Below are 25,408 nucleotides of genomic sequence, written 5' to 3' on the forward strand. Positions count from 1 at the left end.
CGTGAAGGGCCCTGGGAGTGGGGCGAGGAAGAACGACCTCCTCCTTCTCGTCCTGGTCCTGGCTGTGGCTGCTGCATGCTCCATGGCTCTCCTCCGCGATCCTTGTGCCCATGCAGAGATCCAGATTCAAGGTGTGGAGGTGAAATGCAGCTGTGTTGCTGCATTGTTTTTCCCCCATGCTGATGCAGGAGCTGAACCCAAGATCTTGCACTGCACAAGCAAACGCTGCAGGACCCTGTTTCAAGAGGTGGGTGCTTTCTCCCATCATTTCTTCCTTGGAAGGAGACCTGAGACTCTCACCTTGGGATGAAATAGCTGCAGTGCTAATTTATCACCTAAACTTGAGAAAGGGCTGGGAATGCAGCCGCCTCCCTGTGCATGGTGTTGCCTTGAGCCCAGAAACCAGCAGATTCCTACTAGTAGTGAATAGCCTGTTTCTCTCCCCCGACTTCAGAGAGCACACCCCACTTACAGACCCTGAGTGAGCTGGTTGAGGCAAGTGCCTATGTTTTAGCTGGAACATCTAATAGCGATGGTCTGAATTTCACCTGATGTCCACTTAAAGCAAAATGCCAGTTGCATCATTCCCCAGATCACTGAAATCAACTCTCTGGAGATCTGCAATGCCCAGTTCTTCAGCCTGAAAATGTCTTGGCTAGGAGGAGTGCGAGGTGGGACTGGTTCTGTGTAAAACATGCTAGATGTAGTGTGGTGAAACCCGGCTCATTTCACAGCCGATTCGAGCCTGTGCTTGGAGCTTAGCAGGGCTTGTAACTCTGAAATTGCTACGCCACAAGCACAGTCCTTACCAGTCTGGGCTTGTGGCACAAAAATCAATGACGTTGATTCCTTTAGCAGAGGGCAGTAGGGGAAGAGCATGTAGGTACATGTATACGCACACACGCGTTCACGCTCATGTTCTTTATAACGAGAAAATGAATGAAATGCAAATGCCATCCCATCTGAAGGGATCGCTATCAGCACATGCAGCTCTGTGCTCTGCAAGTCTCACTGTAGCAGTGTTAGTGCCTGCCAACATGTTAAATCAAATGTGGTCCTCTTAAAACCTGCTCTCCATTGCTTAAAAGTCTGCTCACAGTATTTGGGCTTTCATAGTTTCTCTTCCCTTGGCTCGTTGCTCCACGCTCTGAGATGCCCGCGGCCGGCTCAGTGTCAGGATTCACGTGGCGGCTGAAGGATGGCAGCAGAGGTGAAGGTCAGCAGCCCTGAGGAGTAAAACAGGAGGCTGGGGGGGGAAGTAAACTTCTAAATTAAGGGACATTTGGAAACAATTTCCTTAGCGCTTTGCTATGTGGCAGATGGAAGGGGGTTCCCTATCACTGTACGCCACCCGCCAAACACCTGCTGAGCTCTTCAGAGGTCCCGAGGAGCAGGACTCGCTTTATCACAAAGTCAGACTGAAGGAGCTGCTGGGCTTGGGGCGCTGACAATGAAGGCAGTGTCACTGACGCCAGTAAACTTGCCAGATTCAGCAGAAAAGCTTATTAGAGCCTTATCTTAAACAAAGCTGCAGTTTAGTGATCTGAAATCATTAATCAGGCTAATTGCAGCTCATATTTATTGGCCTGTAGCTGCTGTGTAGCCACGAACAGCTGAACACACTGAACTTATCAGTTGAGTAATTGTCTCCGATAAATGAATTGCCTTCAAAAGAAAACAAGTGATGCCAGCAATCCATCATCAAAATGTCTGAGGGAAACCACTGGATGTGTTCGGTTCATACAGGCGCAATCCTACTCTGCGTTAAATAAAGAGCGAGGGCAAATTCCTACAAGCCCTTAAATCCTGTGCTACACCCTGAGGTCATGCGGCTTTTGGTGCATATGATGAATACCTTCCCAGAAAGGGCAAATATATATTTTTTGTGTGTGTGTACACAGATATCTATGTATCTCTGACAGTGCCCTTGTCACCTGCTTTCTTTTCTTAATGCTTTTCTTACCATATCTTCAATCCCACAGACCCAAGGGGCTACAGGGCTTTGGCCATGGCATGCAAACTCAGAGGATGAGAGTGCTGGATTTAGGGAGGTGATGGCACAGCTTTCCCAGATCTCTCCCCTTCTTTGCGGTGATTTCTCCTGGATGCCTAATTCAGCCTCAGAACTACCCTGGAAAGCAACGGGAATTTTGCAACTGTAAATTCTGGCTGTCGCTATGAGCACAAGTAAGTTTCTTGAATAACAAAACATGATACTACAGGCAAATGTTAGGGAAAGATAGGAATAGGACTTGGAAAAATGGAAGAAAAAGGCATTGCTGTTGCCTCCCATAAGAGGGGAGTCCAACTCTAAGCAAACCTCCACCTCTGCCCCTTAAAACTGCAACAGGGCTCGTAGCAACACTGCTAGTAGGAAGGAGCAAGGGGTCTGGGCGTTTTTCTTTGCAAATGGCCACATGAACCACTTGTGTGAGAAAAGAAATAACTGGAAAAAGAAGGCACATATACCTGCTTGCAAAGAAAAGCCTGTTTGTGCTGCTAGCACACTGGAGGAAATTGTTGAAGAACAGTTCATCCATGTAAAAATATGACCCGTGCGAGGCTGCCAAGGCTAGTTAGAGCTGAGCGGATTGGTCGTCTAAATGCATGTCAGACAAATTATTGGTGCCTAGGGGCAGCTTTCAGTTACGCACACCATTTTTTCCCCCATAATTTATAAAACTTACGGACAGCAGGATACAGGCAAATGGCTCATTGGGGTCCCAGTTACTCCTTCCTCTTTCAAATTCCTCCTGGAGTGGCCTCCTTGTGGAAATGCCCTTGCTATCGCTGTGTTTATCTTTAGACTTGGAGCAGTTCCACTTGCAGATCCTGGGCTGGGCTGGAGGAAGAGAAGTCCTTTTCTGCAACAGAAATCACCTTTACGTTCCCTTTTTTGTCTCTGGTAACAGAGAGAACAAACTGTAACTTGGTCTGGTGGTTTTAATGCCTTTAGTTTGCGGGAAGATGTCATAGATTTGTCAGGCTGTTTTGAAGTGATGTTTCAGTCATCTGCTCTGACTTCCTAGATAACACAGAGCTCATTTCTGCAACAAGCCCGTAACTCCTGCTAGCACAATAACTTCTTTAAATACGACTGCGATGTGAGAATTTCAAAAGGCAGCAAGCCCCTCAAAACTTCTGCACAGTCCACTTCAAACAAATGTACCAAGTTCTAAGATTAGGAATCAATATTTTTCTTGCTGTCTTAATTATAAGGCAGCTCAAGTAAGAGGAAAAGTCGGCTGCCACCCTTCTGCTTGCTTAATTTCTGTTTTATAGAGAAAAATGGTTTACAGCCATGGGTTAAGAGTCAAGACTCCTGAGTTCTTTTCCCAACTTAGCTACTGACTCATATTACGTTTGGCAAGTCATTTAACATCTTTGCTTGGCTTTCTCTTCCATAAGAGAGGTGTAATAATACTTCAGTGGCTTAATTAACTAAACCTTGCAAAGTACTTGGAGATCTTTGGATGAAATTGTTCTAAATGGTGCTAAAATACTGTAATGGTAGAAACAGCAGGATAGTGAAGCACATCATTTACCAGGCGGTGTGGCAAGGAGAGTCTGCCACACAGTGAAGGTACTGAGGATGCTTGGGAGGAAGGAGCCTGAAATGTCCGCCTGTCTTGCCAAGGAATTCTTGCCTTGATGGGTGGTGAATGTCACGTTTCTGGAGGTGAGGGAGAAGATGTTTTTTGAATAGAGGGCAGCTTGGAAGGGTAAAGCTGAGCTGCAAGCCCTTCAACTCAGATTCAACAGCAAGAAAAGTTCATCTGGTACTGCAAGAGCCGGGCAAATCTGCGTGTTTTGGCTGTTCCTTTTGCAAGGAAGTCTTTGGGATAAAGTACTGTCCTTTTCTATTTTTGCAACTCTCCTGGAGCTGGTGGAGCAGCTTACATGTAACTAACAGCTCCCTGTTCCCTCAGAGAGCCCCAGCAGTTTCAGTGCATCCTGGCAAAGGTGCTGGATGGAAACAAGGGTGCTGGGGCTCCTGTGCGATTCAGGGCTAGTCCATAAACCATCCCCACTGTGTTTCATTAGTAAGCAGGATGGAGAAGTAAACAAATGGGCTGTATCGCATTGGCTCCTTGGCTGGGTCTGTGGGTGATAGATTGCAGATGTAGGAGCTCCTCCCAAGACACACGAAGCCTCACCCTGCGTGCGGCGCGAGGCACTCCAGAGTTAACACGATTTCAAGGGAGTGACCCATACTGTGCTGCTCCCCAGTATCCATATTGCCTTGGACCCTAAAGAAAACAAGAGGCCATGGGGTCTTTTAGCGCTGACTATGTGCTTATGAGAAGTCCCACCATCCCCAGGCAGGATCAGGGCCCTACCAGATGGGCATAGGGGAAAGCCAAGTGTGTGTCTCCTATGGCTTAATTTTTAATTTTGACAAGCAATCTGGCTTGCAGCAAGGAGGGAGTGAAACAACCAGGAGGGAAGAGCAGGGAGAGGGTAGGAACTGCAAGGCATGCGGTTTCACAGGCTCGCTGGGTGCACAGCCACAGGGTGTTGAAATGTTTAAAGGGATTCAAGATAAATAAATCTTGCCCAGGCCCTGTCTCAGCAATGCCTGTTAGCGTAACTCAGCGTCAGAGCAGAAAGGAACCCACTCTTTATAGGGAGAGTGTGACTCGAAACGGGTTAATCCATCACTCACTTCTCCCCCCTTGCCCTCACCCTGCTCTGTCTGGGATAATTTCTAATCAGTGCCTGGGTCCAGACATCGTCTCAGCAGCTGGCCCTGACGCAACGGCGCAGCAACCCCTCCACCCCCCTGCCAAATGCAAACCCCATCCACACTTTAGTTACACCAGGAGCCAGACTCAACCTCTGTGCACCAGTCCTGTGCCTGGATGGGGCTGTGCTCGGCCACGGCTCGGCCCCGGGACAGCCGGGCAACCTGCCCCACGTGCTTTCCCTGATGCCCACCAGCGACGAGGGAGCTGCAGCCTGTCCTGGTACCCCATAGCTGGTGAGCTATCTCCGTTTTAGCAGTCAGACATGCTTGGTGCTGGCAGCAAGTGGAGGCCTGGGGGATGCTTTATTTTTCCACTCCACGCTCCTTTCGGCAGTGTCAAGTGTCGCATAAACACAGCCACATACTCTATATTAGTTTCAAGGCAAAACTGACTCTTTGGGTATGATTTCTCCAGAACTCGCCTGTTTTCCCCTAAAAGTCACATGGTCCTTCCTGGCTCCTCAGGTGCCATTGCTTCTTGTGAGATGTCCAGCCTGGGTTGGAGGAGGCTAGTATGTGTAGCAGGATGGGACTTCTATAGAATCATAGAATCACAGAATGCTGTGGGATGGAAGGGACCTTTAAAGGCCATCTAGTCCATCCCCCCTGCAATGGGCAGGGATATCAACAACTAGATCAGGTTGCTCAGAGCCCCGTCCAGCCTGGCCTTGAATGTTTCCAAGGATGGGGCATCTACCACCTCTCTGGGCAACCTGTCCCAGTGTTTCACTACCCTCATTGTAAAAAATTTCTTCCTTATATCCAGTCTGAATCTACCCTTCTTTAGTTTAAAACCATTACCCCTTGTCCTATCACAACAGGCCCTGCTAAAATGTCTGTCCCCATCTTTCTTATAAGCCCCCTTTAAGTACTGAAAGGCTGCCATAAGGTCACCCCGCAGCCTTCTCTTCTCCAGGCTGAACAACCCCAGCTCTTTCAGCCTTTCCTCATAGCAGAGGTGCTCCGGCCCTCTGACCATTTTTGTGGCCGTCCTCTGGACCCGCTCCAACAGGCCCATGTCCTTCTTGTACTGAGGACCCCAGAGCTGGATGCAGGGCTCCGGGTGGGGCCTCACATGGAGACAAAGATATGGACAAAGATCCCCTCCTTTGGACAGGGGATGGGAAAGGAGGTACAGCTTTTTTCCATGTGATTTGTTAAGCAGCAAGAAGTGAAAAAGGTGGGCCACTTGGGCTCCATAAATGGGTGGTTTGTTCTGGCTAAAGTCATGGATGTAAAACAAAGATTTGGGGAAGCAAAGGGGATGCATTCTCCCCCTTGCGCAGCGTGCTTTCAAGGGTTCATCGAGTGCATCTCCCAAAAATATCATTAAAGAAGATCTGGGTCTCTCCAACACAGATATTGCATGGATCACAGTGCATCTCCATGGGGAGACAATACAACACAGGTCTAACAAATGTTCCTCCTCTGATTGAGAAAGGGCCGTCTTGGCCCTTTTCTTGAATGTCCCCACTGACTCTTTCCTGTGATTTAGGAAGAAATTCAGCAGAAACCTCCAAAGCCTATTTCAGGCTGGCACCAAACAGCCCTCATCTCTTTTCTAATGATCTGGTTCAGCTTTGAACCATCCTCTGATTCTCCCAGTCTGTGGTGGATCAGATGTGTATCACTTGCCTCTTCATGGCAATGCTGTCTCTGCCTTAGGACAGGGATGCATTTCTCCACTGTTCATATACCCATTGCTCTGCTTTGTCGTCCTGATGTGCTTCAAGGCCCTTTCCCTGCATCGTGCATAGGACTGGCCTGTCCTCCCTTAGAAGTAAACCTCTGTGCTTTTGAATCATTAGTCACCTCCCGGTTCTGCCCTCCCCTTGCTCCGAATGCCACAACATGAGTCATTCCTCACTTTTTTTGGCAGACAGACCCCTGAGGAGCAACAATTCAGGCCGCATTGCTGCCGAGTGTGTCATATGATTGAAACAGTGTTGAGAGACTCTCTGCAAGTCAGAAAAGGAAAAACAACCTTTCCCAGCGGATGCTCTGCTTCATTAGTGCCTTCCCTTCATGGACGGTTTGATGATGGGGCTGGACTTCTTCCAGCACCCATACTGGTCGGACATGGCCTTTAGTGGGGGATAACACTGTTAGATCTGGCTCCAGAAGGTGCCCAGGCAGGGTGGGCATGCCTGAAGTGTCATTTCTCCTCTGCCCTGCTGGGCAACAGTGTCCCAGGAGAAGATCTTCACCTCCCTCTGCAAAATACTTGGCAAAGCCCCAGGCTTTTCTTGCTCTGAGCTCAGTGATGGACTTGGCTCCTGTGGGATTGCATTGGACTGTCAGCCCTTTGGGCACATCCATAGCCCTACGTTTAGCATATGGAGATGTCTGTTTGTCCACTGCCGGTGCCGTGTGGGTAATAACGTCTCTCAAACAGTCCAATGTTTCCTTCAGGTGTGTCACGGTGCATCCACAGCTTCGTTCACTTGGAGCTGACACCACTGTAAACTTGGAGTGGAAGAGGATGGTGGGCCAGTTGGGGGGCCCACATCTGGCACAGCCTTCCCTTGGGGTTGTGTAATAGTGGCATCCTAAAAGTCCTTCGGAGCCTATGTGAACCACTAGCCCAGTTTGTTGCTAATCTGAAGAACAAAAGTCAGGCTGGCTGAGGGGTGGTGGCCCATGGTGGCAACTGAATGGCTTCTCACATGCAGAAGTCACAGAGGTCCTGGAGGTTTCATGACATGACATCTCTTTCTTCCCTTTTTTTTCTGATTGGTTATGTTAACTAAAGGACAAAGATGGAGCCTGTACACACAGGCTGGTGCGCATGCATCTAAATATATATGTGTGTGCCCCCATACATTTATATTTTGTGCATAAAGCAAAGTAATCTGCACAACAGGCAAACAAAGCAAATTTTAAGTGACAATTCCCAGTAAGGCAGGAGGGAGGAGGGGATGCCCCAGCCCAGGGCTGATCTGTGTGCTGTAGGGGGGGAGAGGGGTTGCGACAGACGCATTTCTGTCTGACATTGGAGGGGTTTGTACTGTGCAGGGAAGACTCAGCTTAGCCCTCTGGTTGACCTCTATCGGGTTGGATCGGGGACTAAGGAGGAATGAGTTCAAGGCATGGCGTGGGAGATCTCCCCTGCCAGTGACCTTATTGAGCCTACATTGTTGTTTTCTGTGTAATGCCTGTTTGCAGCACCTGAGGGTTTGACTTAGTGTCCGAGAGGGATTTATAACCCTTCACAAAGAATATACTCAGGATTTTTTTGTTTGTTTGTTTCAGTCCAGCCTCAAGGAATGGGATTAAAAGAGGAAGGTAAATTTGGTGGGGACAGGCACCCAAGAAATCTCTTGCAAGGCCAGGGCTTGAAACGAAGCCCCTTGCTCAGTGTCACGCGCTGGGAATCATCCTTCTTGCCTCATTGGAGTTCATGAAATTGGTCCAATGCACAGTTTTTAACCAAAGGCCTCTAACCTTACGTGCTGGGAGGAGTCCTGTTGCTTTTAAAGGGAAGTTCACAGACAATGAGAATCACTTGGTGTTTGATGTCCGGCCAAGGTATCTCCCCACAGGATTGTTGCTTATGTTTGTAAATTAAACGTGCGAGACATAGAAGGGTTAGTGTTCTGCTCTCCATCTGACCTCTCATGGGCATAGTGTCAGTATTAATGGTAAATAACTTTTGTCCCATGAGCAAAGTTTACTTTTTGTTGGGTCCTACAGTAATATTATTTTAAGAAATATCTCAGCTTTCTTGCACTTTCTCTTGTTGTTCACACAGATCAGATCCAGGTTGGCTTTAGGAAGCTGAATTTTTTTAAGATAAGGACGTTTATTTTGGCTTAATCTCTGTCCCCACTTATCACTTCGTTTGAACACAGACTGTTGTTTCTGAAGTGAGAAGCACATTTCAATAACGATATAACCATTGTGTCTTCAGTCGCCTTTTCTTTTTGCACTTGGGTGTTTTTGTTTCTCCACCAAGGCAAGCTAACTATTTCTCACATAAATCAACAGACGAAATGCACCCAGGGGAGTTGAAAAAAGCTAGGGCCGTGTCCTCTAGCCCTTGATCAACCCAAATTCTCTCTGCTGTCAATGGGAATCGGACAAAACGAGAGGATCGGGCATCTAGTGAGAAAAAAAAACAACGCCAGTGAAAATTAAGTCAATAAATCTCCAGGTCAGAGGCATCTGAAGACTGGCAGAAACCAAATATGGTACCTGTCTTTAAGAAGACCATGAAATCACATCTTGGCATCTTCTGTGTTATTAGCTTGTTGTCTGTTTTCGGGAAGTGTCCAGACTTCACACTGTGTTGAAGGAGTTTGTGTAACAACATTTGGCAGAAAAGCATCCAATAGCCAGCAAACAACATGGGCGTATTAAAAATAGATCATGCCAAACAAATGTATAATTGCCTTCCTGATTTAGTAGATGCAGCAAATGTAGTGCAGCCATAACGTATTTGGGATTCAGCAGGGTATTTGATATTGCGCCGTGCTAGAAACTGGATAAAAATACTAAGTGGTTAAAAATACACTTGCTCAGACTATATATTATCCAGGAGCAGAGCGCTGTTGCTATTGGTGAGCTCCTCAGGGCGCAGCAGGGTGCCAAGGAGGTCAGTAGTGGAGGTGACTCTTATTTCACGCCTTCAAGACCAGGCCAGTTCCCGGTCATCTGGGGACTTGCTCCTCCTCTCGGTCCCAGAGGGCATCAGGGAGATTTGTTATGGGATCCTGCAAAATACACCAAGGGCGGGTGCGTTCATCAGTGCTGATGACCGGGCAGAAAATCTTAATTTAACTGTCAGCTGGTGATGCCAAAAGTGGAGGAGGACAGAGCCAAACTGGAGTGGAGAAAAGGAAAACTGTGGCAGCAATGAATGAACAGCAACTCATCAGCAGATCCGGGGAAAAAATGAGTTCAAAGAAAATTTGAAAGTTGCAGTAAATAATGAAATAAATACAAGTTCAGATTGCTGCTCTCAGAAGCCTACAACCCCACAGACCTGAAAGACCCCATACTGAATATTTTAATCAGTCTTGGCCCATACAATCTAAGAAATGTAGACATAGAAATGATCAAAAGAAAAATGCTGCAAGGTTTAAAAGCTGATATATAAGGAGGACTGATATTTGGTATGCTTGCAGGCAGGAAAAGCACTTCATATTTTATTACTAACGTGTTCAAGCAATGATGCAAATGTAGGGAGGGACTTACTCATTCTTGGAAGATGACTAGATAACAGCAGTGGTCAGATGCTAGCAAATCTTATGCCTTGCCATGAGATGGTTATATGCTTCAGTTCTCATTTCAGCCCACTGAGCCTCCAACTTCAGGTCCAAAATCCTTCTTCTCCTGTTGGTGATCCTGATGTAAGCCTAAGCGTAAACTTAGTCTCAGTAAGCGTAGTCCCACTGTCCACGTAATGCACAGAGACATCGCGCACCGCTGGACTGCAGCATGGTGCAATCCAAGCTCCTGATTGCTCGTCTGCCAGATCATTGAAGGTACAGACCTACGGGATTACTTCAAAATCTGGACCTGTTCCCATATCTCCTCCTGATGACAGACTTGTGCAAGGAGATACCCGGCATGTTAGTAAGTGTAGGCAGATTATAAGTGGGCAGACTAGGCTGAAGTCATCTAGATCTTGTAAGACTCTCTGTCTCTGCTTCTCCTGCTTTAGTTTAAGCTAAGAATGAAACAGTACCTCAGTGCTGGCTGATACCTGTATGTAACATCATCAGGCTGCTTTCATAATGATCCTGATTTACCTGAAATTTCAGAGCACTATAAAAAGACATTTTGAGACTAAACACATTTGCAGAGCTCATTGCAGCCAAATAATTAAATATTACTAGGACAGCAAAAGCTTGCAGCCACCAGTCTGTCAGGTCCCATACTCTGCAATGTCTGAAATGCAGCGGCTATTTCCCCTTCCTTGGAACAGGAGATGATTTCATCCTTTCATACCATCTCCTGTAGCAACACCATTACATGCCAGCTTTTTGGTGGGGACCGCTGTGCACCTAATTCATCCAGCTCACACTAGTGCTGCTGATGACAACCCCTAGCACGGATCTTCCCTGAAGCTGTGTTTGCTTAACCAGTATTTAGTGAAGTCGTTGTTTCTAATTTGTCTGTCTAATCTGTGCCTAATTAGCTCCTTTTGAACCCATCATCCTGCACACCTACTCCTGCAAAATGATCCTGGGAGGTGGAGAAATGTTGCTGTCGAAATCAAGGAAGCTACGTTGGTGCAAGTGAGCTCAGAGTTGGGCGTGATGTGGCAGTGTTGGAAATTGCTCTACTTTCAGGGGCCATGTTTTGAAACTTGGATTATGAACTGTGCTGCTAAAAAACAACAGGATTTGTCAGTTAATTTTTTTGCATCAAGTCTAGGCTTGTACATTCAGACCACTTATTTCTCCACGAAGAGTTCTTTCCAAGATCACATATCCCTTTGCAGTTGTGTATGTTCATTTTCCTGCAGCAAAGGGTGGGTTGGGAACATCCAGTTCCCCATATTCATGATCCAGATGAGTAATTGGCAGCTGTTCTGAACATGTGTCCTCATGCATTTATGGATATTTATGATCATCCTTAGCAGAGAGATGAACATGTTTTGTCTCTCAGGACCCTGCTGAGTCTACTTTCTTTTTCACTTTCTTGTGGCTTTGCTCATCACCTACAGGTGCTTCATAGCCACACAGCTGGCCAGATGGACGTAGGGGTATCTCAATGTCACGCTGAAGAGATATGCTGAAGCATCATATCTCCTGGAGGCAAGAGCAGCAGGCTTGGCAGACCAGGGCTCTGTTTGGCAGCTCCTACTTCCCCGTGATCCTCGCAAACTCTGCCTTGTGCTTGTGGTTCATTTCTGCAGGTAATGCTGTTACACCACAACAGCTGAGCTGCCCGGGCATCTCCAGATCTCATTTCTTGAAGGCATAAGAAAAAAGCTTTTCTTCTGTGCTGGATTTAAGCAGGACTCCTGGAGAGGGAGTCCACAGCTTTTAACCAGAAGATGGCACAATGTAACCGTTGTACGAACCTGGCTATTCTGGCAGCCCATTAGAGAACTCTTCCTAAATAAAACTGCGGAGAGTTGCTAAGAGGAGAGCTAAACTGCCAGACATTTTCCATGGTGGCTCTCAGGTGATCGGTTCTGCGTTGCAGATCACGCATCTCTCTTCCTGGGGTCTTCTTATGCTTCTGCAAATGTGTGCAAGCCAGTGCATGCACGCGCCTCTTCTCTCTCTCCCCCATGTGTTTGTGTGCATGCATGGGTGAGGATATTGCATATACATCCACATGCCTGCATGATTTCCATAGGGTTACACCCACTTCCAGCAGGCCTGAATTTGGCAGGCGTGCTGGACAGCCAGCAGCCCACCTGCTTAATTATCCCCTCGGCCCACGGCAAATCTCAAACCCTCCAACAGATGCACACGAGACCCCAGGAACTAATGTATTAGGGACCCTGAGCTGTCATCGCCGGCTCACGGTCACGGTCCCCCCCACCTGTGTGGTGCACACCTGGGCTTGCTGGCAGCCCAGGGTCCCAGGTGCTCCCCATACTTGCATTCCTCTGCTCTCCTTCCTCTGAGCTTTGGGGACTTTCTGCCCACATTTGCATGACTCCTGTGGACTCTTAGCCTGGCTGTGGCCTCTACGCCTTGTAATAAAACTGACTGTGTTATGTTTGTACCGAAAGGGCTGGCCAGGAGCTTTGGGAGTCAGGGAATGGCTCGAGAAGGGCAACCTTGCTGAAAGGCAGTGAAGGAGACCCTGGCATCTCCACTGCCGTAGATAACTCACTTGCTCTAGAGGGGTGCCATGGCCGATGTCACCCTGCCCTTGGGAAGACTGAAGGTCCAAAGCTCCTTTTACAAATAGGAAACTGAGGCTCAGAACAAAGTATGGGACTGGGCATGCAGAAAATGAACGCAGCCAAGAGCTGGGTTGCTTCCTCTATTCCTCGAGCAGCCTCGGCTGTGGCCATAGGCAAGTGTGTAGATTTATTGAGGCAAACACAACTACCCCCATTGTGCCTCTGACCAAATTCTTGGGCACATTGTATTGCTTAAGCAGTTGGGACATGTAAAGCCCTCTGCAGGTCTTGTATGAACAGGCCCATAGGAGCGCTAAGTGTTGTGGTGCTGAGGATGGATTATTTTAAGGCTGGGCTCAATTAATGTTGTTGATGATGATGATATGACAGGCAGTACCGTAACAACAGATCCTAGAGATGTAGCTGCACCAGGGTGAATAAGTGAGCAAAGGCCAGAGACTCTTATAACTTTCTTCATCTTTTAGCTCAGTACTGACATCAAAGTTGCACCACTGGTTATCACCGTAAGAGATGTGTCCCAGAGGTTCTGTGTCTGTCTCCAAGGACAGAATTGATTCCTAAGGTTTCTTTGATTGCCACTGATATTTTTCATTTCACTTTCACACCCTACTCAAACACAAATCCTTTGCCTATCTAGGAAGATACAAGTCCAAGAAAACTATGATGGCAAAGAAAGCTTAAAAAAAAAATGCTTGCTTGTGTTGTCTCTTGTCTTGGTGAAATTTGTTCTTGGTGTACTTGATACTGTTTGCATCAAATTATCCTCCTCTGAACAGAAATTGTTGGGACTATTTTAGGTTTCAGGGCATAAATCCAACCTTAGAAGACTATAATAACATGGCAGCTCTTTGCCATTTAATTACATGTGAAGTATCTTACAGTGGAACTGTAATTACATGCTCACTCCAAGCACTGACAAGTAAACGGGATTATAACAGTCTCTGGAACCAATGTTTGCGTGAATTCTTCAAGAGAAAAGAGAGACTTGAGGACACATATGGGGTTTATTTTCTGGCTGAAAGCATATCATTGTTATTTATTATTCACACACTACTGCTATGCATGGCAACACAGAGGCTGTGCAGCACTTAGCAGCTAAGAGGAAGACACGGATAAGAAAAGAAGAAATGAAAGTAAATGTTGGTATTTTCAATGTATAATCATGTTTCCTATATCGGGGGGGGGGGGGGATAATCAGATATTGACAAAAATTGAGGTAGCTATGGGATGCACTGGGAGCTCAATGGAGAAGTTCCTGCACAGTCTGCACTGAACTGTGTGGGCCTTCCAGTGATGATCAATACCTGTCTTAGGAGATCTGGAAGACTCTATGCAGAGCTTCTTACGTTTCTTTTCTCATACTCCCTAGCACTTCTGGGCCTTGGAGGACTTATCTGTATGTCCGATACAGCAGTGGAATCTTGCCAATGACTTTTGACCCTGGAAATCATATAGTTCAGTTTGCATGGCATCACATGTAAGGAGCAAGGTGGTGTCATGCTGCCTCTGATGATGCTCAGATGGATGTCTCTGCACCACCAGGAGGCTTTAGCAGCAGAGGGATAAACCACCCGTCTATTACTCACCCACATCTGAGACTTGGTGGCATTTATTTCTCCTTTTCTCTTTTGTCTTAACGCTGGGGTCAAGAAGGGGGATAATTAGCAAAGGGTATTTCCTATAGCATAGACAAACATGTAGACTCCTAGACTACCTTCAGGACAAACTGGGATGAAGATATAGTTTCCTGACAAAGCTGAGAAGTGTCTGCAAAGCTTCCCTAAACATGATACTAACTCAAACAAGTTGGTGAGAGCATGTGAGGACAATGGGAGGAGAAGAAGATGCTGGGAGTGCCATGTGCTCATTGTACGTTTTTGGATTAGGCACTAGAAACCAAAGCAGCAGACGACACATCTTTATGAGATCTTTTGTCTCCAACAAGATGAACAACAGCTCCAGGCCTAAATGCTCCTGAGCTTTGGAAAAATTTGGACTTGGAGCCAAATTCTGGGGCTGCAGCTCATCTCTGACCAGTATTTTGTCAGCTTTAGCCCACGTACTCATGTTTGCTCTTTGTGCAAACTCCCCTTGTTAGGGGGTGATGGTGTCAGCCGCTTGCCCTACACCTACAGGGACTGCATCGTTAAAAGACACTTTTGCACCATGTGTCCTGCACTCTGTGCTGGCATCTGGGGCTTCACGCAAGCATTCTCACTTCCAGCTCGCAAGAGTGGTGGCACGACTTGCTATAAATCAGGAGACTGCATGCGATTGACATTTGAACTGGCAGCGAGAAGAAAAGGGCTGGCATCTGGCTTATGCACACTCAGTGCCGAAGCTTGGGTATGTCCTTGGTGGCAAACCCTCCTTCAGTGAAAGCCCTTCAGATACGTTGCTCTGGGACCATGGGGTCTCTCCTGCAGTATGTGTGTTGCAGGCAGACTTGTTTTCACACCTTACATTGCTCTTTTTTGAAATGGGACGTGCCCATAATGAAGGACTAAAGTTTACTAGGAAGGACTGGGAGTCTGGGCTCCAGAGCTGCAGCTGACTGGGGGAGCTCAGCCACGTGACTAAAATTGCCAGTGCATCTTGCTTCTTCATCAAATGGAGGTACTCACAGAAGCAGGAGGCTTCACTGAGATTTAATTTATTAATAGTAGTAAAATTCTTAGAGATGCATGAGTGAACAGACTAGTGTATATCTATATGGCAACCAAACAGCTTCTTACACGAACCTAAGAACTGATGACCGGGAAATTGGCTGTACTGGTGTCCTGACGCATCCAAAGATGACCTTAGCTCTATGCAGAAAACATGCATGTAAGGCTGGAGAGATTATACCATTACATATGTGGTATTTTAGCTTGCAGTTCCAAGCATCTCAATTTCCTTGTGTCTTCACCAGTTTTCCCAGAATAAGGAGTTGTTGATTTTTCTGCTGTTTGCACACCTGAGACTGTTTTAAGAACATCTTGATTGGGAAAACACAGCTAAACTTCTGAAGTATGTTTTTTATTCCCAGAAACATTTGAGCCATGCCAGCATTCAAGTTTGTGTTTAACACTGAAGCAATTTGGCATCTAGTTTCGTCAGGGCTATAACACCATGTTGTCCAATCCAAGTACATGGTTTACTGTTCTGATGCACAGGACCCCAGTGACTCCAGTTAGAAATCCTGTTTGAGACTCAGCTGTGCGCTGGATGGATTCCTATAGAATCACACCTGGAAACCGTTCTCCAGCGCAGCCACAATGTGCCTTCCTGCACAGTGCAATGGAGCCTTTGCTTCTGATTAAATCCACAGTATCAATGTGGAGAGTGGCACCAAAGGGGTCTCAAAGTGATGGGAAAACCACAGTACGTCCTTCAAGAACCTGCACTCCCTTTCTTGCAGGATTGTGCCTGTGCTAAATATGACTTACATTCTTATTCTGCTTCCTGAAGGAAACACAAAAACAGACGAAGCAAACCAACCTGCCAAGAGTTGAATATAGGAAGGTATCAGTTTCTTTGAGTGCCAACATCAGACGGATGAAAAGAGGCAAGGTCGATTTGCATATTCTCATCCCTGGGTGGGGAAGATCAAGAGAAAAGCTCAAAAGCCTTTAGGAGATGGCAAAAGTCTTAGCCTAAGAATAAAATAGGCATTTCCAGGACCACTGGAGGAGGCTGGAGGACCACTCTGTCGGAGTTCATTAATGTAATAAACTGCAACTCTGCCTTCAAAGGGACTTGTCAGAAATGGCACTAGGCTAACCTCCACTCCAGTTTGAGTTTTCTGTCACTCTGGAGTCACCCACAAGGATTTATTCAGATCCAATAAACATGTTTTAACTATTTAGCCCCAGCACACCTCTGCGAGCTGTGCAAAAAGTAGCTACTAATAACTAAGATGTTCTTGCACATGCCATATTAGCCTTCTTGGGTTGTATCTTCAGAAGAGCATGAACCTATGCTTAACAAAAGTAATTATACAAGGATACAGAGGCTAGCGATAATGTTTTTCTACTCAAAAAGAAGGGTCTTCTTATTTTCTTCTTCTAGACACCAGCTCAAATGTTCTCCTGTTCCACATTCTCTTGACAAGCCATTTTTCATGGCCAAAGCTTTGTGTTTGTGCTGAAGGATGCTGCTCTCTCCTGGCCTCCTTAGGTTTCAAGCCACGCAGTCCTACTTCCTGTGCCCACATTTCTACCAGCTCGTCTTGAAGCACCTTCCAGAGGGCTTCCCATGAGGCATAGCTTGTTGTGTTGCTTGGGGATGTTGTCAACATGATTGTGCCCTGGAACTTTGCTGGGAAAACGAAAACACACTTTGGGAGTAAATCTTGTCCAGATGTAAGCAAAGAGTGACTCTAGGACTGATTGCCTCTGAGAGGGCTGTAAGGCTGGGCAGGAACCCTTAGCTGGTGAAAGCAGAATGCTCTGATGGACCATTGCCCTCCACTAATGCCCATCTGCCCTGTGCACTGGGATTTGCGTCACGGTCAGTGATTTGGAAATGCTGACCTGCAGTTTTAATTCTCTTTTTGTTTTTGAATCTCTTCTGAAGTGAAGCCCTGGTAAGCCTTTCATGCCGATGACTTTGGTGTCTGTAACCCAAGTCCTGCACCTCGGTGCTGGATTACACAACACTCACACTTACTCCACTTCATTGGAAAATACAGCCGAATTTATGCATTTTGGATTATTCAGATTGATCATCCTCATAATTCTGCCTTGCCTCGAAATGTATTAATTTTTTCCACAATGCCTGGCCTGGATTTCCTTGTCTAAGGCTCAGGATGTGGTATTCCTTGAAGAATTCTTTTGCACTGTATAACTTTACAATATGTATAATTCCTTCTCTCCATTTATTCACTTCAAGTGCTATGCTTAAGTAGGGGTGGTTGTGTCTGTAATCTGGGTATCTCAATTAATGGTCACATCAGGACCCCAAAATACTCAAAAGTTCCTATCCTTTTCATATTAGCAAATGATTTATGAAGAAGACATTTGGGGTCTGGTTAGGAAGATGACTGTATAAAATTGCATATATTTAGTCTTTCTGCACTTGTATGTCTGTTTTCAACTGAAATGATGATCCCTATTCCCTTGTTAGCGGAGAAGAGGTAATACATCCATAAAGCTGAGCCAACATATCTTATATATTGTCAAAACTCTTCATTAAAGCTCTGACACTGGAATCACTGTAGAAATGAGGAAAAAAAGAGAACTTCATTTTTGGCTCCCAGATTCACTGTCCCATTGTCCCATGGGAAGGACGCTCACACCTTGCAAGCGCAGAGTATTTCCTCTGCAGCTGATGGGAAACAAATGTCCCTGAGTCATTCACAATGTAATTTTTCTGATGCCATTGCATGAAAATGAATATGTCAGCCCTGAAAAGCGACTCCACGTATGCTTTACTGCACTTGGATATTTACCGCTCATATATTCAGGTGAGAGTTGATGTTGAAGTCTTTTCCCCTACTCTCTGCAGGCCAACACAGCAGAGGGGTGGAGATAGACCAGGATCCACCTTGGATTATACAGGTGTGAACGCAACCAGAGTCAGAGCATGGGCTTGCAAAAAAACCTTTGTTTTTTGTTTTGGTCCCAGAGAGATGAGCTCCCCGTTTCTCTCGCAGGGCTTCTGGGGATGCAAAGCACTGGTGAGCAAGGGGGGAATGCCGTGAGCTTTGTGTCATCTGCTTCTCAACTTTTTGCTGGGGTAGAACAGCCTGTGGAGGAAGACAGATCAATTGACTTTACAGCTGGGCTGATTTAAGCCACCAGCTAACCATTCCCAAAATGGGAATCTGCATGCTGAGGCTGCCAGGGAGCATCACATCCTCCCAGTCCCCTCCTGCCCCAGGACATCGTGCTGCTGGCCTGGACAGGAGCTGCTGGCTACTCTTGCAGGATCCCCCGTGCTAAGAAAATCCCATTACTGCATTCAAACATGCTCTGGACTTCGCTGGAACAGCATAAAAGGAAAAGGGGAGGTGAAGCCGAGGACTTGACCCGCCAGTCCAGGTTGAATTGCAGGGCTGGCAGTGTGGAAAAAAATAATATTTCCGCTGCTAAACAGATTTAGTCTGGAATCAGTGAGGAATTACCCAGAGGTAACCCGGCTTTCTCGGCACTCCTCTTAGGAAATGTGCGCAGATCATTCAGAAATTGAGCTTCTTCCCCAGCGCACGCCTGGCTGTTACAGAGACCTTGCCTCATTTTTTTTCCTTTATACTTTCCTTTTTTTTTGGTACTGTTTCTCGTGTGGATTTGTGGACACCCGCAAAGCATGCTCTGCTCCCCTCTGGGTTTTGTTGGGCTCTTTCTTGCAGAGACAAACATCCGTGTTCAGATTTTAGTGAGGGCATTTTTTTTCTCTTTGATTTAGCACCACCAGGAGTTATTCCATTATACCCAGACTTGTCTATTTACTCTTTAAAGCATGTTCCTTTTATTTACTCCTCCAGAGCTGCCTGTTTAATCCAATCTCTTTTCCACTGAATTACACTAGCACAATAACACAGGCCAAACAGGTTCAGCCTGGGTCACGGGTGGCAGGGGAAGGGGCTATATTCTTGTCAGATAATAACTCTAGTATTAAAAAAAAAAAAAATAGTATTTACTGGGACTGGTGAGTTTTATAGCTAAAAAGGGAATTGCTATTCCCAGTCAGTACTTGCAATGGTTTTGCAGCACCTATCCCTGCAAAGACTAAGCAAATGACCTGAAAATGAGGGTGGAGTCTGGCTCGCTTTTGCAGGAATCCTGAGGTTTGACAGCAGCCCTGGTAAATGGGTAGTGCCTGGTCAGTCGGACGTGGGACCTCTTAGAGGAGGCAGGTCCCAAATTCACACTCGTCGCTCAGCACCACACCAACACCCTGGGCTGACATTCATCTGTTTGAACTCACAGGCGTGTATAACATGAATAAAAGCACCTCAGTGAGCAGACCCTGGGGCTCAGAGCCAGCGCTGCGGTGGGGGCTGCACCTTGTATCGCCGGCATCTTTCTTCCCTCTGGCCTTGGGTTACGAACCATGCGACAGCCGAGGACACCCTCTTATGTATTTATGGCACATTTCTGTTCTTTCACTATCGCATTACATCTGCCTTGCGTTGCAGGATTTTTATGTTCCTCATTATTCTTTTGGAGTAGCAGATTTTTTTGTTCTTCGTTATTAACATTTTATCTTAATCACTCTCTTAGGTAAACAGACACCTGCACTTTACAGAAACACGAGAAGATAAGTTCTCTGGCCCATGGAGGTTAAGTTCTTATTTATTTCTATGATATATGATTTACTCTCCAGCCATTTTTCTAGGGAGATACGTTGTCACCTTCTAGCTGCCCTGTATATATCTGCTGCTCACCAGGACACCAGCCAGCCCTAGTCTGCTCCTGTTATTTTGGAAACCTGGAGGTGTGAGTTTCGAAAAGGCTGGGTTAAGTAAGCAACAGATTTATCTTCGTCTAAAGATAAAAGTGTTTGGCAGCAAATGTTGGCAGCTTCTTGCATATTTCCAAGGATCCTTAGCGTGCTCTTTGCTCTTCCCTTCATGTGGGGATGGCTGTGGGGGCGGCTGCCCAACCCAAGGGGCTGTCGTGCAGCGCCCTAGCCTAAGCAGAGCTGGTGTGGTTAATATTTAAACCTGCCTGTGCCTGGGGAGGGTGGGATGGAGGCTCTGCCATGTAGTCTCTGGTGTGTCACATCCTGGTGGATTTTGCAGCCATCTTCACTGAGCTGTGGGCAAGCAGGCAGCGCTCCTCAGGTCCATCAGGATTTGTCCTCCTGGTGTGAGTGGCCTCCTCTCCAGCTTTGCCCTGTGCCCGCAGCCTCCCTGCCAGTGCTGCTGGATGAAGCCATGGACACAGCACCAGGACAAGGAGAGCTGGATGAACATCTGAGCAGCTGAAGGTTTGAGAGGTCCCCGCGCTCAGGGGAAACGTCTCCAGAGCTACCTCCCTCATTGCAGTCCCCATGCCCTGTGCCCATGGGAACCCACCTCTGGAGCCAGCCGATTTCATAGAATCATAGAATTGTTTAGGTTGGAAAAGACCCTTAAGATCATTGAGTCCAACTGTTAACCCAGCACTGCCAAGCCCACCACTAAACCATGTCCCTAAGCACCACGTCTACCCTTCTTTTAAATACCTCCAGGGATGGGGACTCAGCCACTTCCCTGGGCAGCCTGTGCCAGGGCCTGACTGCCCTTTCAGTGAAGAAATTTTTCCTAATATCCCATCTAAACCTCCTCTGGTACACCTTGAGGCCGTTTCCTCTGAGCCATTGTGGAGCGGCGGTTGCATGGGCTAGGAGTCGTGCACAAGCCAGCACCCTGCCTGTGGCATTTGCTTCAGGAAAAATGCATCTCCAAGAGAAATGTCCTAGAGGGAAAGCATTGAGGGGATGGATGCATCTTCCCTGCAAACCCTACTGCTGTACCAGAGCAGCCCGACCTGACTGGTTCTGCAGTTGAGGGAATCAAGGAGAGTTTCTTGGCAAACCCTGGGCAAAATGAAGCTCCTGCCAGCCCAGGCAGAATGGAGCAAGAGACTCCTCAGCACCCAGCGCTCCTCTGCAAAGGCACAGCATGGTGCTCAGCTCCCTCTACCACACTCGGGAGACAAATCCTCACCCACTGCTGGCTGACCCGATCCTGCTGCTCTCTGGGGAGAGGGCAGCAAAGTCCTCCCACCCCACTTCTCGGCATTCCAGCCTCTCCCGTTATTTTTATTTGGATACAGATAGAGAAAAAGAAAAGAGATTTCCTACGAGGATTGTTTCCGTATGTTTTACACATAAGAGTAAACAAGGCATAGCTGTCAACTATATAGTTAACATATTTTTGGTGGTGTTCCCATCCAGAAAATGCAGCTGCATTATATTCCTGATAAAGTGGAACTAATGTTCGGCTTCAGCAAGAATGTTAATAAATGAAAGACATTTCAAACAACACTGATTGAAGCAAAGTGTCATCCTCCCCCACCCCCCCCAAAAGGCTTTATTTTTTCCCAAAGAGTTGCAAAAACTCTGATGCCTGACCTGGAAGTCAGCAAATTTCTGCTCCTGGTTACACCCCTACGAATCTGAAATGGCTTTATTGGTTTCAGTGGGTATGCCTGGACCAGCACCCTCGTCACTGAGAGCAGGGGCTGTGCTCTTGCTTGCACCCTGCTTGATTACAGGTTCTTCCTTCAGATGATAATCTGGTTTCTCTTCATTATAGAGATCCAGCAGAAAGGGGGAGGTTGTGCTAGTACCACCTAAACTTAGCCAGTGCCCCTGACATGATGCATGTGGCTATTGCCTAATATCCTATTGCTGACAATTAAAACACAAACATATAGTCATATTTTTGGATGAAACTGTACAAACATTTCCAAACAGTTTATGCATGCAGATTTGTATGTTATCAGAGAGCACCACACATGCACATGGAATTTATGGAAAATGCTGGGAGATATGAAAGGAAATAGTTTGGGAAGTTGTCTTATTTTTTTGAACATAAATCCCCAAACAGTTTCCCTTAACATTCCTCATGTCTGTGCAGCAATTAATAGTTGACATTTCTGTTTTTCACTCTGTTGATCTTGGGCTTTTTTTTGTTTTCCCTGGTAATATTGTGCACCTCTCCTTTCATGTTTGCTACATCTGTTTGCTAAACCCAGCATTGATGTGTACAAACTTCCTTGCACAGGAGGATGATGTGAGGGAGCAGTGAGAGGAGATTTAGGCCTTCAAAACTGTGGTCACCTCCCCAGATGAGATTTTTAGATTCGGGGATGCATATTCAGAGTCTTCAGCTCAGACTACCTGGACTGAATAGTTGCTGCACAGATGAGTCTGTTGGCTTGATCAGGTTTTTTTCTCACTTACAACGATTCCAATGGCTCCAGTGGGATTATTCTTGTACTAGCCAGATATAAAAGGAAAGCAAAATCAAATCCTTCATACATCAGTGTCAGACTGACTCCAAGAAACCAGTGTTGAGTGATATAAAGGATAAGGGGCCTGAGGAGGGATGTGTTTATGGGGAACATTTGGAAACTTTAACTACTTGTAGTTTGAGCAAACTCTGAGTAAGGGAACTGCCTGCAAATATTTAAGAGTGGAAAAAAGTACAGAGCATAAGCAAATTGCTAGAGGTGATGTGAGAAAGAAGAGTGAGATACAATTAAAGAAAGCAGAAGGAGTATAGCTCTCTCAAACAAATGGCAACCTGGTCTGAGAGGTAATATCTTTTCTTAGATCTACTGAGAGAAGTCAGAGAAAAAGCAGACGAGGTCTGGGACTTGTGCGCCCAAAACCTTCTCTGTGTCCTTCCATCTGTATTGCTTGATCTAAAACTCTTCCTTTCGCATACCTTTCCTACAAGGAAGGAGAATGTTTCATGGATTGTAGTGTTTTATTACATTAGGACCTTCTTATACACACTTTTGGAGCAGGGAAGGCTGTTTGAAGCTGTCACCCAGGGGATATGGATCTGTACTTCCCGGGGCTGCCTTGGGATGTTCTCGCTCTCCCGCACAAGCGAGCTTTGCCTTCAGGAGGAGAGTTCAGCTTAGCCTGGAGAGAGGAGTTGTCCTCTGCTATGAGCCATCTTTGAGACCTGAACTAAGCTGCTGAACAGTGTGTCCTAGCCACCGAGACCTTGAACTTCATTTGGCAGCCTCTGGAAAGGCAGCATGAGGGACTCACACTGCCGACAAGGTGCATCCTCCTGGGCTGGGCTGGCTGGCGTTCCCCGAACGCTGCCCGTACCCTGCTCAGGGCTGTCACGTTTCCCTAATGTCAGGGAGCGCTGACACAGCGTGCCTAACCTGGCCAAGAGAGATAGGGTCTCCCGGCCAACTGGGGATGGTGGAAAGCATTTCCTGCAGATGCCGTCATGTGCAAATTTAGCATCAATGAGAAATCCAAGCACGTTCTCCAGGCACAGTGAGACTGGGCAGTGTGTGCAACCAGTCCTCAGGGGAAAGGCTGGGAACCCTCTCCTGGTGGTGCTTCAGACCAAGAGAGAGACCACAAGGTAGCAGAGGGATCATTTGTGCCTGCAAAAAGCCTCGAAAGCCCCAATGCAAGGGCCATGGGGCAGCAGGACCTCCCAGCATCCCGCACAGGACCCAAGATTTCGTTGACAGGGCATTTAACCCCATTACCATTTCTTCTGTGCCTGACAATGGCATTCATGCTTCATGTATAAAAGTTAACGTTATGCATATGATGAACCATTTGTTTCTTAGCAACACTGCTTAGGGCAAAGTATAGTCTAAGGGAATAAATGTATATGTGGGGAGAAGAAATGTCATTTTTTTATGAAGAAAAAAATACAGATTTCAGGACCGTACAACCCTGGTTCATCTTTCCATCTGCCCATACCTCCTCTTTGAATATTACCTAGATTACAGCTAGATCTCAGTTACCACAGGTAGGGGAGATGGTGATTGAGCTGTCACGAAACACCGCTTTGTCTGAAAAACACAATTTTAGCCTTAGTATAGACCCAAACAGATCAGCACCGTGACCCTGGTGGTGTGCAAACGGAAAGGTGCGTGTTGTGCTCCTTGTCTGCCTGGTTGTGACATTTTCTGTGCTTTCTTGTCACACACCAAGTGCTTTATGAGAACTGATCCACCCAGGGAAATCTGCCCCATTAATCACGTTACTTACCTTTCCCTGGGTCCAGAGCGATCCCCTCAGCCAGGAATCCTAGACGGGATGCTCGGGCTGACCCCACGCGGCTGCTCCCCCCGGTAACCCGAGGACGGCTGCACAAACGGGGCAGCGGATGGAGGGAATGCGCCTAATCCTGGCCGTGCCCTTCCATCACCTTCACGTGCTCCGTCAGCTGCGCCCAGCCGCCCGGTCCCGCACAGCCTCCGCCCCGGTGGCATGTCCCTGTGGACCCGTGCCATGGGGCCTCGTGCTCCTGCAAGGCACCGTTGCCAGCCCAAGCTGCTTGGATGGCCCCAGGCTCCTGGGGTGCTCAGTGTGATGGGGAAATTCAACTGTGTGGCTACCACCTGCAGTTTGAGAAAATCATTGAAGCAGGTTAGGAATTACAGCCTGGAGGTGCTGTGTCTCCCGAATTATCTGTAGGGGAAAAGAAAAGGCAAAACGACCAAGGTGGAAGGGAGAAAATGGAGAAAAATGGAGTTCTGTGATGATGGAGGTGAGCAGTGCCTGGGAGAAAAGAGGTAAGAAAGCTGGAAAAAGGCCAAACCGTGGTTTTGGAGACATGAGAAAAGTTGTTCTGGGGATGGACGTTCACTAGACCATCACAGCTATGCAAAATTTGGAAAGCCATGGTCTGGAAACAGGGTTTTAGTGACAACTGGGATACAAATGGACTGTTAGGCTGCTTCTCAGGGCACACCGAGGCACGTACTTCGTTGCTTAGCATTCGGCTTTGTTTGTCGGCTCCAGAAAGCTGTTTTCCCACAGCCTTGTCTCAGGACCGTGGGGTGCAGGACCAAACTGGGGCTGTTGACTTTCAGACTCCTCAATCATACTGCAAATTACAGCCAGCCCAGAAAAAACACAGCGCTGCATGTTTCCTTATTTAGGTAGAAGTGTTGGGAAAACAGCATGAGATTTTGTTTCTGATAAACCAGGAGCTGTTTCAGGAATATTAATTATTTTGGTTGTATCAATGTTTTACATTTATTCCTCCACTGCAGTATTGGGAATGAGATGGATGAAGTCTACAGCATGGTTTCAGACTGTCTTTCAGGCACTCCCGAGCCCCTGCAAAAAATAATAGTTGTGCTGACATTTTGGAGTTAGTAGGGGTTATTTTCCGGTTATTTTAGCCTGGGGTATGGAAG

General features: G+C 46.8%; 1 long non-coding RNA gene across 1 annotated transcript; it reads right to left on the reverse strand.

The window, feature by feature from the left end:
* Positions 1-389: 389 nt before the first annotated feature.
* LOC148051337 (uncharacterized) lies at positions 390-24,389 on the reverse strand. The gene is made up of 4 exons (XR_015700184.1): positions 24,252-24,389; positions 2,688-2,864; positions 1,964-2,131; positions 390-1,246 (listed from the first exon to the last, which is right to left on the reverse strand). It is a non-coding gene; the product is annotated as an uncharacterized LOC148051337 (long non-coding RNA).
* Between the last annotated feature and the right edge of the window lie 1,019 nt (positions 24,390-25,408).

Source organism: Nipponia nippon, unplaced genomic scaffold (assembly GCF_047370975.1).
Source record: "Nipponia nippon isolate SJK-2023a ecotype South Korea unplaced genomic scaffold, ASM4737097v1 scaffold_6, whole genome shotgun sequence".
NCBI lineage: Eukaryota > Metazoa > Chordata > Aves > Pelecaniformes > Threskiornithidae > Nipponia > Nipponia nippon.